The sequence below is a fragment of the Sciurus vulgaris genome (assembly GCF_902686455.1).
Source record: "Sciurus vulgaris genome assembly, chromosome: 2".
In the NCBI taxonomy this organism is placed as follows: Eukaryota; Metazoa; Chordata; class Mammalia; order Rodentia; family Sciuridae; genus Sciurus; species Sciurus vulgaris.
The window spans coordinates 44,272,483-44,288,647 of NC_136462.1; positions in this window are offsets into that span (position 1 = coordinate 44,272,483).

A 16,165-nucleotide genomic window follows, 5' to 3' on the forward strand; every position below is an offset into this window, starting at 1 on the left:
GCAAGTTTCTCTCCTGCCCTGACCACAGTTCCTTGCCTTTACAAGGAAGGGATTTGGTCCTATAAGATTTCTTAAGTTCCCATCTTGATCGAAGACTGAGATTTTTCAGAACTGACGCTAATTCAGCCCACAGCAGCCTAGAGAGGCATGGCCCATTGCACAGATGAAAAGTAGAGATTTGGAAAAGTTCGATGCCTTACTGAGCACTTCACCACAGAACTAAAGACGAACGTCTGTTTCTTTGCCCATCCCTATCTGTCTTTCTCCTGTATTGCCAGACCTTCCTTCCTGCTGCTCCTGCCTTGGACTGCTTCATGAACATTGGCCAAGGTAACACCCAAGGGAACTAGAAAAACTGCCTGCACCCTTTCCTAAAGCTGACCACCCTCCCTCACTATGTGCTTTAAGAGGCTTCCTCGAAAAGCCACATGTCCCTAACTCACCCGCATGCTGGCCACCATCCCATCCACATGATGTGGTTCAGAGGCTGTGATTTAGTTCCCATCTATTTGTATGAAAGTGATTAACAGTAAACTCACCCAGTCATCTGGACCCCAAAAAGGATCAGTTGTTGAGGGCCAGCACTTCTGCCTGTTTACTGACACCTCAACACAACCCCACAGTCTGTTTTGGCCACCTGCCTCCCTCTCATTCCAGTCACCCGGGCACAAAACCAAACCATGCTGTTCTTCTGTACAAAGATGTCCTTGAGTGAAAATTCAAAACACAAACTTACCATGTTACACAGGGGACCATGAAACTTCTCAAACGGGCCTTATGCTAAATCACTTGAGTCAGGCTGTCTCTACACATCACACACTCACACCTCCCTGGCAATCTGCAGCAATGGAGTTTTCCCTCATCCAGATTTTCAGCACTGTACGTTTGAAGAGCCCTTCACCCCTTATTTATTTCTTCTTTCACCACCTCAAGGTAGTTCAATCCTAAGTACCTCATGTTTCCATTCCACATTTTTGCACACACGCTTGCCAGTTGTGTTCATTTCTTTCTGTCTTTATTATCCTCCTTTCCTCTAGCAAAAATAAAAACAACGCACACACACCAAAGCAAAACTCCTCCTTTTTTTAGTACTCTGCAGAGTGCTATCTTGTTTGTACTTGCTTTTTAACATCACTGTTCATCATTGGTCTGAAGAAAGGGACTTTTTCTTCCTACTTAGGATTTACTAGGAGTGTTTATTGCGCACTCGCTTACACATCTGCATGAGCTCAGTGCTCTGTGCAATTTCCCATTAAATCTTCACGAGCAACTTGTGAAACAGTTCTTTCCCTCAAATAGCACTTTTCGGACTTTCATGTGCATAAAATCACCCAGGGATCTTGTTAACATATAAATTTTGATTCAAAAGGTCTTGAGGGGGACCTGAGGATCTACATCTCTTACAAGCTACCAAGTGATCCCAAAGATTCATGTCTGTGGGCCACATTTGCAGGCCGTGCCTGTATTTGGAGCAGTAGCTGTACTTTTATGGGATTAAGAGGCTGATGTGAAAATTCCACAACTGTTAGCATGTTGGTCCACAGTGTTGAGCATTGTCCTCTTCCTATCATTTTCTCCTAAAATTAAAGAACTCCCCGAAAGATCAACAAGTGTGTTGTGGACATCTTGGCATGCAGTTGCTGACAGATGCAGAATGTGTAGCTCAGAGCAGTGAGGACACAGAAAGAATGGTGTCAAAAGGGGACGAGAAACAGGAGGCGACCATTGCCAAGGGGAAAGACATCCAGCTAGAGACTCACCTGAGAGGGTGAGTTTTCAAGAAAGATGCTTTTAAGGAAGATATCAGCCCCCCAAGTGGATGATGATATATAATGGGGGTAGCAGGTATGGGGTGAGAGAAGAATGGAGGAACTTTAGATTACATAGAGGGAAATGAGAGGGAGGAGCAGGGGTATGAAAAATGGTGGAATGAGACACAATTATCCTATGTACATGTATGATTACACGAATGGTGTGAATCTACATCGTGTGCAACCATAGAAATGAAAAGATGTGCCCCATATGTGTACAATGAATCAAAATGCAGTCTGTAAAAATTAAAAAAAATAATAATAAAGGAGGCAAGTCCACAGGATTAGATACAGTCTCTGCCATCTTGGAAATGACTGACTATCCTCTCAAAGAGCACTTATTGAGCACCACTGATATGAGTACATGCTGTAAGCACTCACTCTCTCCAAATCCTCTCATTTGTGCTCACAACCACCTCTTGAAGGAGCTACTACCCTCAATTTTGCAGAGGAACAGAACTAAGTCTCAGGTAAATTAATTTTCTTTTCCCAAGATAATTATCAATTTGAGCCATTCTTCCCACTGCGAGCTCATGTTTTTATTATGACACAAGGGGGAAGAACACAGGAAAAAATAAAGGCATCCATGAGAGTTCCAAAGATAGAGACGAGGGAACTCAGAAGAAAATGACACCAATTTTTATGGCAATCATTGCTTTGGATGCAAAAGGAGAAAGAAGAGAATCTAGGAACCCAGAAGGGGGTGTCTGACTGGTATAGAGTGGAACCCTTCTGTAGCATCGGTGGGCCTCGGATCTCTTTTACTAGCCTGGAATCCTCGAGAGCAGGGAGTGACTGTTCCAGTCTCTGAAGGAGAGATAACTCTCAGACTTGCACTTGATTACATTCTCTCTCCCTCCCTCCTGACCTCCAGAGGTCTGTTTTCCATGAATTGTCCCAAGAATGACTATATCCAGTTTCCCCCACTGTTGGGTCCATCTGCTCTGTCTTCTAATAAACTAGTCGTCTCATTAAAAATACAAAACGACAATAACCACAAAAACCGAGATCAGTTCTGTAGCCCTGGCTTCTCCTATCTTTCCACTTACTTCTTCTTTCCTCTCTTTCTGCTTTCCTTCACCACCAGTCATTTGAGAGAGGCATCTTGCTCCCTGAAGTACTCATTTCCTCATCGAGTAAATTACTGGTTGAAGTCATTGTGTCCTGTTTTCAGTTTCTACTGCTATCCTAAAACTGTTTCCCTCCACGGTCACCAGGGGCCGCTTCCTTGCCTTTTCTCTCTGATAGCCTTTTCTCATATTTGACCCTTCTCAATTTTGCTGTTCTACTTTAACACTGGAAAGGCCTCATCCAACTTTTGAAACATAGCAGTGCTTCATTCCTTCACCACCATTCTGGTCTTCGTCTGATTTCCTTGAAGATTCCCTTTCCTCCCCTCGCCACGGGGTCAGCACCTCACTTTCATCTTAGTCGTAGATTTGCCGTCTCCCCAACACTCACTCCTGGGAGGATTTCCTCATCTGCTGTGGCCTCACCTATCACACTTCAGGTAGCTCACTTCTTGACTGTACATTCACAGTTCTACCTGGCAACTAAACATTTTCACCTACCATTTTCTAAGTAATGATTCCAACTGATTTTATAATCCCCATTAGTATTATTGCTATTTTCCCATTTGTCCAAAACTTCATTTGTGTGACCTCACAAGCCTTAACCCACAGGATGATAGAGATAAATTCTTTTTTTTCCCCACATTTTTGTTGGTGCATTATACTTGTATGCATTAGTGGAATTTATTGTTACATATTTGTATATGCGCACAATATAACAATATAATTTGTCCTATATCATTTCCCTGCACATTCCCCCTCCCTGCATGTCTCCCACCCTTGGTTCCTTTCTTCTACTGATCTACCTTTGATTTTTAGGAAATCCACCCCCAATTTTGTTTTCCTTTTTCCTTCCTAGCTTCTGATTATGAGAGCAAACATACATCCCTTAACTTTCTGAGTTTGTCTTATTCCACTTAACACGATAGTCTCTAGCTTTATCCATTTTCCTGTAAACGTCATTTTTATTTATGGCTGAATAAAACTGCATTGTGTATGTATTCCACATTTTCTTTATTCATCCATTGATGGACACCTAGGTTGGTTCCATTGTTTGGCTATTGTGAATTGTGCTGCTGTAAACATGGGTGTGCATGTATCACTGTAGTAAGATGACTTCAATTCTTCGAGGTAAATACTGAGAAGAAGTGCAGTTGGGTCATATGGTGGTTCCACACCTAGTCTTTTGAGGATCCTCCATATTAATTTTCATAGCAGTTGTACTAACTTACAGTCCCAGCCAAGGTGTAAAAGTGATCTTTTTCTCCATATCCTCTCCAGCATTTATTATTTGCATTCTTGATGACTGCCATTCTGACTGGTGTGAGATGAAATCTCAGTGTAGTTTTGACTTGCAATTCCCAAATTGCTTAATGATGTTGACCATTTTTTCACATATTTGTTGGCCATTTGTATTTCTTCTTTTGAGAAGTGTCTGTTTAGTTCATTTGCCTATTTATTAATTGGGTTATTTGGTTTTTTTGGCTTAAAGCTTTTTGAGCTCTTCATATATTCTAGATATTAAATCTTCTGTCAGAAGAGTAGCTAGCAAAGATTTTCTCCTATTCTGTCGGCTCTCTCTTCACAGTCCTAATTATTTCCTTTGCTGTGCAAAAGATTTTTAATTTGATGCTGTCCCATTTATTAATTCTTGGCATTATTTCCTGAGCTTTAGGAGATAAAATACTTAGGAAATATTGAGAAAGTTATTGCCTGTGCCTGAAAACTGGAGTGTTGAGTATATGATTTCTTCTAGAAGTTGCATAGTTTCTGGTCTAATTCCAAGGTCTTTGATCCATTTTGTGTTGATTTTTGTGCAGGGTGATAGATAAGAGTCTGGTTTCATTCTTTTATATATGGATAACCCGTTGTCCCAGTACAATTTGTTAAAAAGGCTGTCTTTTCTCCAATGTATGTTTTTGACAACTTTGTCAAGAATCAGATGACTCTTATCTATGTGGGTTTGTCTCTGTGCCTTCTATTCTGGACCATTTGTCTGTGTGTCTGTTTTTATGCCAGTACCATGCAGTTTTTGTTGCTATAGCTCTATAGTATAATTGGAAGTCAGGTATTGTGATGCCTCTAGTGTTGCTTTTTTTGACTTAAAATTGCTTTGGCTCTTCTGTGTCTTTTATACTTCCAAATGAATTTTAGAACTGTTTTTTCTACTTCTGTGAGGAATGTCATTGCTATTTTGATGGGGATTGCATTGAATTTGTGTATTGCTTTTGATAGTATGGCCATTTTAACAATATTAATGCTACTTATCCATGAACCTGGGAGGTCTTTTCAACTTCTGAGGACTTCTCCAATTTCTTTATTCAATATTCTATAATTTTCATTGTAGAGGTCTTTCAACTCATTCATTAGATTTATTCCTAGGTATTTTATTTTGTGTTGAGGCTATTGTGAATGGAATTGTTTTCCTGATTTCTTTCTCAGGAAGAAAATCTCTCAGGATAGCTACTGATTTTTGTATGTTGATTTTGTCACCTGCTACTTTGCCAGATTTGTTTATTAGCTCTAGCAGTCTTTTCATGAAGTTTTTTTGGATCTTCTGGGTATAGGACCATGTCATCTGCAGTGATAATTTGACTCTTTTTCCTGTTTTTATCCTTTTCATTTCTTTCCCTTGTCTAATTGCTCTGACTAGCACTATATTATATGAGTGGTGACAGTGGACCATTCTTATCTTGTCCCAGATTTTAAAGAAAATGTTTTCAGTTCTTCCCCCATTTACCATGAAGTTGGCTTTGGGTTTTTCATATATAGCCTTTGTAATATTGAGGTAGGTTCCTTCTATCACTAGTTTCTTCAGTATTTTTATCATGAATGGGTGCTGAATTTTGTCAAGGCCTTCCTGCATCTATTGAGATTACTAAGTGATTTTTGTCCTTAATTATGTTGATATTTACATTTATTGATTTGCATAAAATAAAACCATCTTTGCATCTCTGGAATAAAACCAACTTGGTCATGGTGTTCAATCTTCTTAATATGTTGTTGAACATGATTTGCTAATTTTATTAAGTATTTTTGCATCTAAGTTCATCAGGGAGTGGTATTTTTCTTTCCTTGATATGTTCTTATCTGATTTTGATATGAGCGTGATACTGGCTTCATAGAATAAATTTGGAAATGCTCTATCCCTTTCTATTTCGTGGAATAATTTGAGAAGTATTGACAATAGTACTTTAAAGGTTTGGTAGAATTCAGCTGAGAGTCCATCTGATCCTGGGCTTTTATCTGTTAGAAGGCTTTTTGTTGCTGCTTGTATCTCATTACAAGTTATTGATCTGTTTAGGTTTTCTATGTCCTCTTGATTCAGTTTTGGCAGACCGTATCTGTCTAGAAATGTATCCTCTTCTTCTCAGTCTTCCAATTTATTAGAGTATAAGCTTTCAAACAGTCCCTAATGATCGGCTGGATTTCTGAGATGTCTGTGTTGATTTCTCCTTTTTCATCTCTAATTTTATTAATATGGGTTTTCTCCCTTTTTCTCTTGGTTAGTTTGGCTAAGAGCTTATCGAGATCAATTTTTATAAAGTCAATCTCCCCAAATTTTTCACCTTCTCTTCATTTTTATTAATCCTTACTCTGGCCATCATAGTTCAAATCCATGGAAGACCTTTAATCTCTTTCCTCTTTTCCATTCCCATTGCCACTGCCTTAATAATCTCACTGTGTCTCCTTCCTGCATTTCCTCTCACCTCCAAAGTTCTTTTACCATATAAGTCTTGCAAAGACAGGTCAGTCATTTCGCAGCCCACAACTTCCAGTTTCTAAATGCCCAAATAATGAAATCCAAATCCTCATCCTATTGTTTAGTACTCTCAAAACAGTTGCCTGTGCTTATTTTAGAAGATTTACGTCCCACATAGTTTATTTTTACCTTATTATGCAGCCATCAAACTAGACTGCTCTTTATTCCATGAACATATGCCATGCTGTCTTCTTCTGATTCTGTACTCATGATTCCTCTATCAGAAATGTCCTCCTCAAAATCAAACTCAGCTCCCTGTTTTACCACACTAATCTCAACTCACAACAAAGTTGTTCCTTACACACATGTTCCGTGAGGTCTCCCTTTTCCACGATTTTAATCTCTAGAACTTGTACTTTTAAGTATCTCTAATAGTTTGTTCCTCAAGTTACTTATAACAATAATTTGTAGTAGCTTTAAATAAAAAATGTATTGTGTACCTCCCTTAGAACCTAGAAACAAAGATAATACATGTACCCAAATAGTTATGATCAAAGAAGTTTCATGATGGCCAAATAGCACAATTTTTTTCCTCTTGTGTTACAATGTCAGAAATTCCTAAAGGTGGGGACAGCTAAAGGGAGTCACTTAGGTCTTTATTGATAGCACTAGTGAAATATTTGTTAACCACTCAAAAATTTATAATCTTAGCTGTAAAATATAAAGCAACTCCATCAAGTTTACCTAGATAAAAACACACAGGGATTTAGGGCTAACTATTAATGACTTTCAATGAAATCAATGAGAATTCACATTAAGAAGCTAAGAGATTCTAGGGTGAATAGTAAGATCAGATCACTGAGCAGAATCCCTTGGGAATTTATGAAGAACTCAGAATCCCAGTCTGCTAAAGATTCTAATTCAGAAAGTCTGGGGTGGAACACAGAAATCTAGTTTTCATCATCATTCCAGTTGCCTGATGTAGGGAGAGAAAAAAATTCCAATTATTCTAAAATTTTAACATGAATTGGACACTGGAATAATTTGGAGAACTTGTTAAGATTCATATTCTTAATCTGTAGGTTTGAGGAAGTGGGGATAGGCTGAGATTCTACATGTATGATGCTGGACCACGGACCACAGTTTGAGTAGCAAGGAATCTTAAACCATGCTTGAATATTTTCATTATGGGTTCAACCCAATTCCGATATCAGCTTTCTAATGATCTCAGCGAGGTATAAATTCTATTTCATAACTTCTAGGTCATCTTACAAATCCAGGTTGATTCAAACATTTCCTAGAAGTCTAGCCACATTTACAGATTATTTGAAATTCACATACTTATCTCCAAAATTCTAAAGATATTTTTCATCCTGATAGATAGAATTAGAATTGAACTCAAGCACTTCCTCTTTAAATGAAGGTAACCTGAAAGAGAGTGCTAATTCAGATATAATCTGAGATTTATATTCCAATTGAAAATTGCAGAAATTTAAAGTAGGAGTCACTTCCCCACCACCACCGCCACAAAATTGGTGAGATTGGTCTGCTAATTGGGCTTTATCTCTAGTGAATACCCATGTAGTTCTTCAAATCTTATGGTTTTGGAAAGCTCAGAACAATTTGGCAATGAGAAATGAGAAGTATCCCATTACTTATGGTATATGAGTGTGAATTCCTACATTCCCTTAACCATATCACCACATCTTGGTTTTTCCTCTGCAAATTCAAGATGAATGTATTCAAATGTCTTCTCTCATTAGTAAGGAAGCACAATCTTGAAGGCTCTGGGGATCCAATAAATCTGGTTTCTCAAAGCCCCCTTCCCAAGAAAGCCCTTGATATAAGAAAGCAGTTCAATAAATCCCATCTTTCCAACAAGTTTCCATGACCTAGCCATCTGCCTGCAGAGAAATAAACCAAGTTTCCATACCCTGCATCAACCAATTTCTTCCCAGCCTCTCATAACCTGGCAAGCACTAAAGGCAAAAGTGAGAAGAACATTCACAACCCCGATCATTTCCTCCATCACATCATACAAAGAACCTACATAGTTCTCAGTCAGCACAGAATTTCCCAATAAATGATGCAATGGAAGGGGCACCCACTCAGCTTCTCATTTGGTTTGAGCTTAACATCAATGCCTGTTTTCCCCCCGCATTGCAGGTGTCCCATCTGTGACCATTGGACTCAGCTTTTCCACATTTCAACTACTTAAGTTTCTTACTGGTGAGAAGTTAGGTTCTTCTGGTTTATGTTGGCTAATTTCATAAAGGCATTTTTGCTGAATGTTTCTTCCATGATTTAGATATGTCCCCCAGAAATTCCTGTTGGAAACTTAATCCCAAAGCAATAGGGTTGGGAGATGGTGGCCAGTGGGAGGTATTTAGGTCATGAGGGTTCTTTTTTTCTTGAATACATTAATGCTGTTATAAAGGGCTTGACAAAAGGATGGAGTTTCTCTTGCTCGCTCTCTCTCTCTTATCCTTTGACCTTTTGACATGGCATTCCCCGCTTCCGAGGATGCAGCATGAAGGCCTTTGCCAGATGTTGATGACTTGATCTTAGACTTCCAGCCTCTGAACCATGAAAGAGAGAAAAAAAATTCTGTTCTCCACAAATTTTCAGTTTCAGGTACTCTTTTACAGCAGCACAAAATAGACTAAGACAATTTCCAAAATATTATATCCTGTTGTGAAAAAGACCATATTTTAAAAGCCACAAATCAAGATTTTTATCAGGTCACCAGCTACAACATTTTTCTCCAAAATATGGAGATTTCTTCCAGGAAGGAAATGGTATCACATCTTGTGGGACATTTTCTCCTAAAAACTCCACCTTCAATCAAAACCATTACCCATCCCATCAACTAGTGGATTTTAGACTGTTTCCTCCGTTACTTAACGGAACCAGCCTTTCTCTCTTATTCTGATTATACCTCTGCACTTCTCTTCAAAGAATCACCTCTTCTGAATTTTTAGTTCTTTAGGTTCTGTTGGACTCAGGACATAAACCAAGTCGGACTAGTGAAAGTAATAACCAAAAACTGGGGGAAGTAGGATAGTAGGGTTGTCATTCCACAGGGTTGCAAAACTGACAAAAGGCAAACTGGAGAAGGTGGCAGCCATCTTGGTACCCACAGGGAGAATCCATCTGAGAATAGAACCAACACAGAAGAAAGTAGTGAAGATCTAAATCACATCATATGTTCATCTGGTTACAAATACTCAACATAGTTCTTTTATGTTTAAGTCAACTTTAAGTGGGTTTCTGTTAGTTACAGCTGAAAGTGGCCTGCCTAATATAGGACTTTATGAGATGATAATATTGATAATAGCTAACCTTTCCACAGCACTTACTATCTGTCAGGCACCATTGTAAGCACCCTCAATATTTTAACTCATTTAATCTTTATCACAATCCTCTGCAACAGGTATTGTTATCATCATTATCTCCTCATTATTCCTCATTATAAATGAGGAAACTGAAGCAAAAAGCTTTATTAAGATCATCCACCTAGCAAGTGATGGAGTCAAAATTCAAACACACCTAGTCTGGCTCCAGATTCAATGCTCAGAATCAAGTCTGCTCCAAAAGTGGCCCATGGACTGAAGCCAGTCTACAAACTATTCACTGTCTGCTTTTACCATAGTTTGAGGAACATTATTTACCTTGTAGCATAAGCACAGTGATTTAGATATAAATCACAACCTCATTTTAAATGCTTCTAATTTTCTATGAATAATGTTGGTGTCACTTGGCAATCCCAAAATATATGACTTCTCAATGCAATTCAATGTTTCAAAATAATTATTTAGGATATTTTTAGTTTTCATGACTCTGGGTTAAAATGGGATCCTGAGCTCTCGGTGAAACTTTTCATATGTTAAATTATTATGACTTAAAACTAAAGAGCACTAAGGTGATTATTAATGGTTTCTTAAGAGTAAACCTGGCCCTAAACAGAGAATAGGCAAAGCTAATCACAATACAGCCAAGGGAGTTCAGAAAGCAAGTATTAGGAAATGAGTCATACCAGAGTTGGAAGAGGGACCATAGATGAAGGAGAACTCTACAACAGAGCCCAGAGGCAAGCTGCAACCCTCCAGAGCTTTTCTGCAACCCTGCAGAGTTTTTCTATGTACCCTATACTAAGAAATATACTTCTAGGCTATACCCTGGCATAACCAAAGGACCAGTGCCTAAAACATAAAGTTAGCTCAGTATGTCCTAAAAAAGCTAAGTATCCTTGAACATGCAGGTCACAAAGGAAGGTTTAATGGACAATAAATACAAAGAAAAGTGCTTGTCATTGTTAGTCATCAGAGAAATGCAAAATAAGATCACAAAGATATGACTACACATGCACTAGAATGGCTAAAATTAAAAAGACTGACAACAGCAAATGTTGACAAGGATATAGAACAATCAGCACTCTTAAATATGGTTGGCAGAAATGGAAAAGTTTCGACAGTTTCTTATAGAGTTAAAATATATATCTACCCTTTGACCTAGCGATTCTATTCTTATATATTTACCAAGGGAATTTGAAAACATAAGTTCATATAAAGAGTTTTACAAAAATACCTTTAGCCCCAAGTTGGGAATAACCCAAATGCCAGTTAGTAAGTAGTTGAATGAATAAACAAATTTTCCACATATTTCTAGAGTAGAATATTACTCTAGACAAACTGCCAATAAACAAACTACCAATAAATGCAACCACAGGGATGAATCTTACAGACATAATGCTAAGTGAAAGAAACTGAACACAAAAGAGTACATCCCGCATGATATGAATTAATTTCAGGTAACTAATGTCTAAGGCGAAAGCAAGTCTAAGGGGAAAATATCAGAATGCTGATTGCCTCTTGGGAGAAGGAAAGGGACTGAAGATTTGCATGGAAAGGGATCTGAAGGGATTTTTCTGGAGAGATGGAGTATTTACGTTATGACTGGGGTGTGAGGTACCCAGAAGTATCTAGCAAAAGGTATGGGGAATGGATAAAGTATAAATGGAGGAAGATTGTCAGAATATTGATAAAGACTGGAGTTGGGCAATGGGTGTACAGAAGAAGTAGAATTAGGAACCTAAAGCCACTCTTAAGGACAAATGTCACCAAATGGCCATCTTCTGAATATGAGGCTGAACATGTAGATGATGCTCTTTTCACACACTAATACATGTTGCCCATCATGTGTCCAGTAACTCGTTGATTAGATCACAGTTGGTAGTTGCTTTATTCAGGACACTGCACAACTCTAGTGAAAAGCTCCTGCATACAAAGCAAAAGGATATGAAATAAAAAAACTATTTTTATTTCATCTTCTTGTGGCTAACCATTTTACTGTAAATATCAAAAAGTAATTTTTAAATCAAGATATTTAAGTAAGATTTCCATCAAGTAAAATTAAAAATTTTCAGCATGACATGAAAATTTAGGAAGAAACTTCAAAGTTCAACAATGGGGGAAAGAATGAAAATGTTGTTATATATCATATGGTGTAAATGTATAAATGCATGCTTATAAGACTGATTTAAAACATGATAAAATGTTCATGTTAAGGGAAAAAGAACACAAATTTACTTATAGACCCAACTTATAGATATCTATGGTTACAAAGAAATGAAGACTCAAGAAAATAATGACTTATTAATATCATACTGGTACAATGCTAGATGTGAGATAATGAGCATTTTTAATTTTTTCTTCATACATTTCTGGATTTTTCCAGTTTTTTATAAAATTACTCATATATATATATATACACACACACATATACTTTAGTGAGTACACTTTTCATTACAAATCAAATTTTTATTTAACAACAGTGGAAAAAAAAACAAATTTGTCATTTTGTTTTATCTGGGCTTCCTGAGGAAGACAATGGCACCTGTCAAGTTAGTGCTGCAAAGAGCTCACCTAGTAAAGCTCCTCTTTCCTCCAACTTTTAAAATGAGTTTCAAAATACCCACTCTGTTTATAGAAGTATTGAGAAAAACTAGAATAACAAGCTAACAATCATTGTTCATCCTACAGCAGCATCCCTTATTCCAAATCCCCTGACCATTTCCAACCCTCAAATGATTCCAACATGGTACCATCTCTTAACCAAGGCAGGGAGCCATGAAAACCCTAGTCAATAGACCAAGCCATCTGGATGGAATCTGAATGCATGCCAGAAAAGAGAGTAAACTTGACTGACTTCTTCTCCTACTGCTTTGTCATAGCATGAGGGATCAATGTACTGGTGTATATATCAAAAATTCTCACTGGTCTTCTCTGCCCCACTTACTAGAACCTATAACCAATATTAAATTAAAACATTGTTCTACCCTGGGGCACAACATATAGAGTTAAGCTGGTGAGAAAATTTAAATCATAAAATCTTGACTAAAGTTTCTGTGGAGAATAATTACTTGTCTCATCAAGGCCCACCTCTGACCCCATTGTAATGAAATTCGAATTTGGTGAAAAGCCAGCCAGCTGTTATTAAATTTGTTTGTTTGGTTGGTTTTTTCAGCAGGAGTGGTAGAGTGGCTTTTATGGTTATTAATGTTTGGTAATATAGCACAAACAAATAAATCATTTTGTTTTATTCTTATTGAAGACCTGTTAGGCCATGCTCTAGAGTGGCACTATGCAATATGGAAGCCATTTGTCACAGGTGGCTATTGGGCATTTGAAATGTGACTAGATCAACTGAGATATGCTGCCAGGATAAAATTCACCCTAAATGTTCATGATCTAGGATAGAAAACAAAGAATGCAAAATACCTTACAATTATTTTTATATTGATTGCATGCTAAAATGATAGTATGCAGGGTTAATTGAAATATATTGTTAAAATTCATTTCACCTGTTTTTTTGTTTTTTAACTAAAAAGTGTGTCTAGTAGGAAACTTAAAATTACTTGTATGGTACACCTTACATATCTACCAGACATCACTCATTTAGAAAATGACTAATGCCCATTAAATAAGTGTTTTTGAGTACTCCTCATTACTTACCCTGAAGCATCCAACATAAAAACATCCAGGTGAGGAACAGATTTACAAACCACTGTATTTCAGTGTGTCCCAGTGACCACATTCTTCACTTTTTCTGTCCTTGGAGATTTAATGCACATGGCAGGTCTTCCCTCCAGTGATGCCACAGGCTATGCATCATTATGCCTGTCCTGCTGTCCTTGTAGGAATCACTGTGTAGCCCTTTGAGTTCCCTGAACATCTCTGTGGAAGTGCTCAAATCAGGACACTGGGACTGTAAGCAAGTGCAGAACAACCCCCCATGTACCTTGATGAAGCAGGTGGATGCTCTTACTCCTCCAGAGTCAGGTATGCTTCTCCCAGGGGAACCCTGGTGACTTTTCAAAGATTTTTGAGAAGAGGAAAAATCCTTAGCCAAAAAACATAAATAGCAAACATGCTACTTCTGGGACAAAGAGGCTAAATAGGCCCCCTGGAGAACAGAGGCCAATTCCACCTGGATAGGTAGAGCCCTTCATTAAGCCACTCAGGCTTCCCCTCTGCTAAATGACTAACGATTTATGAAAATGATGGTCTCCACTATCCACCAGCCCTATAGCAAAGCAGTCTATCCAGTGAGGAGGTAGTAATTATGGGTGATACTTGCAAACACTCATTTTGAAAGTGCCTGGGTCCTTAAGAGACAGATATGGGATATAAAGGAACCACCTCAAGACAATGCAAAACACAAAGTGCAGCCATTTGAAAAGCAAAGTGTGGTGTTGTTGATTTCTAAAAATAAAATTAAAAGAATGTTATGCTAAAATAAAAAAACAATAGTTTGTGATTATATATGTCTTCTGACAGTTCTCAGATTTGTTTCTTTTTTTTTTTTCCCCCCTTCCTGTTAGTAATTGTGACTGCGGCTGAGACCTTTCATGTGTTTCAGAACATGCTGGTACCTTTTTGCCTCTGAATCTCCTTCCAGATTCCCCATTCTCTGTGGACAGGATCTGTGTCACCTGCCTCATTCCTATGGCTTCCTGTGCATTGGCAGGTACAGAAAACTTAGGTGATGTATACAGGTGGATCGGCTACTGTTTTCCCTCAGCTGTACTGGTCTGCCTCCACTTTGTGTCTGAATATCCTCAACTATTTTACTAGACCAGAGTTTGATGAATTATACAGATCGTCAGTATGGTTAACAGTCACATGTAAACACTCAATGAGCGTCACGGTAAGTTATCACTGAGACTTCTTGTTCTTGAGGAAGACTCCTGATGCTTCAGGGTGGAATTTGTTCTAATCTAAGGAAATGTCATAGAAGATGATGCAGAGAATAGGAATTCAACTGAGAAACCACCTGGTTGGCTATTCCAAGACTCTCAGAAATGTTATCCCTTTCCTTCATGAAGAAAAGTTTACAGAAAGCTATAATAGAATGCTAGAGCCTTCTCTATTTAAGACACAACTGGGGTTTAATTTTGGAGAGACAAAACCAGGTTTCAAAAGACAGACACTGTTGGAAAGTCACCAACTGGCCACACAGACAAAATTGTCTATGTGGAATTGATTTTTCTCACCCCTGCTGAGAGTTTTGTTCTTTCTCTTTTTACATTTTCTAAACGTACTTGTCCTAAGATCAGATCTCAAACTCTATTCCTAGATAACCTTAAAAAGAGATTCCTTTGATCTTCAGACGTTTTTTGACTTTTAAGAAGAAAAAAAAAGACAAAATTTCAAAATATTTAAATCCCATACTGATTTAGTAGGTTCTTTTAAAAACCTTATTCCAAGGAATAAAGCCAACATAAAATATCCAACAAGAGAAAATTTATCAGGAGTAAAATTAAAAATCCATATAAATAAAATTTTGAATACATCACATGGAAAAAATTTAATAGGGGCATCTTAAGAGGGCTTTGCTCTCAATATGAGTAGAGTCCACTCAATCTCTGGGCACATTATTGATTTCATGCCATTGTTCTTTTTTGTCTTAACTCACAAACAGTCAAAAAACACTTCACTGGTCAAAGTTTTAAAAGTATATTTATCTTTTAAAAGGAAAGACCACACACAAAAGTACAAGGTTCTGTATATTATCAAAAGAACAGTGGCATCTTTATTGCCATGGTCTTGATTTTAATAACTGGCATCCAATCTGCATCCTCAGATCCACATGCCTTACAAAAATTCCAAGAAACCTCATCATAAAGACTGTGACTTCATGGTTCTCTCTATAAAACAGAGCTGTGCTTTGTAGTATCATAGCACTTTTCATGCAAGAAAGAAAAACTCTTTTATGATTCCTTTGTTTTCTTCTGGATACCCACAGAGGAAGGTCAATGGTGTATTCGTTTCATCGACACTCTGATCCAGGAAAATATAAAACCAGCAGAAGAGAATGAACCCCTTGAGTTTATTTCCTACTTCTTTGAGTTGTTAAACCTCCTTTTCAAAATTCTGATTGATTGAAAATGTAAAGTTCCAACTCCACTTGACATTATGAATGAAATATATCTTAATCCCTTACTCCCTTCCATCTCCAACAAAAGGACACTGTTGTATTCGATGCCATATGGTCATTGAAGATATAAAGTACAGAACTGT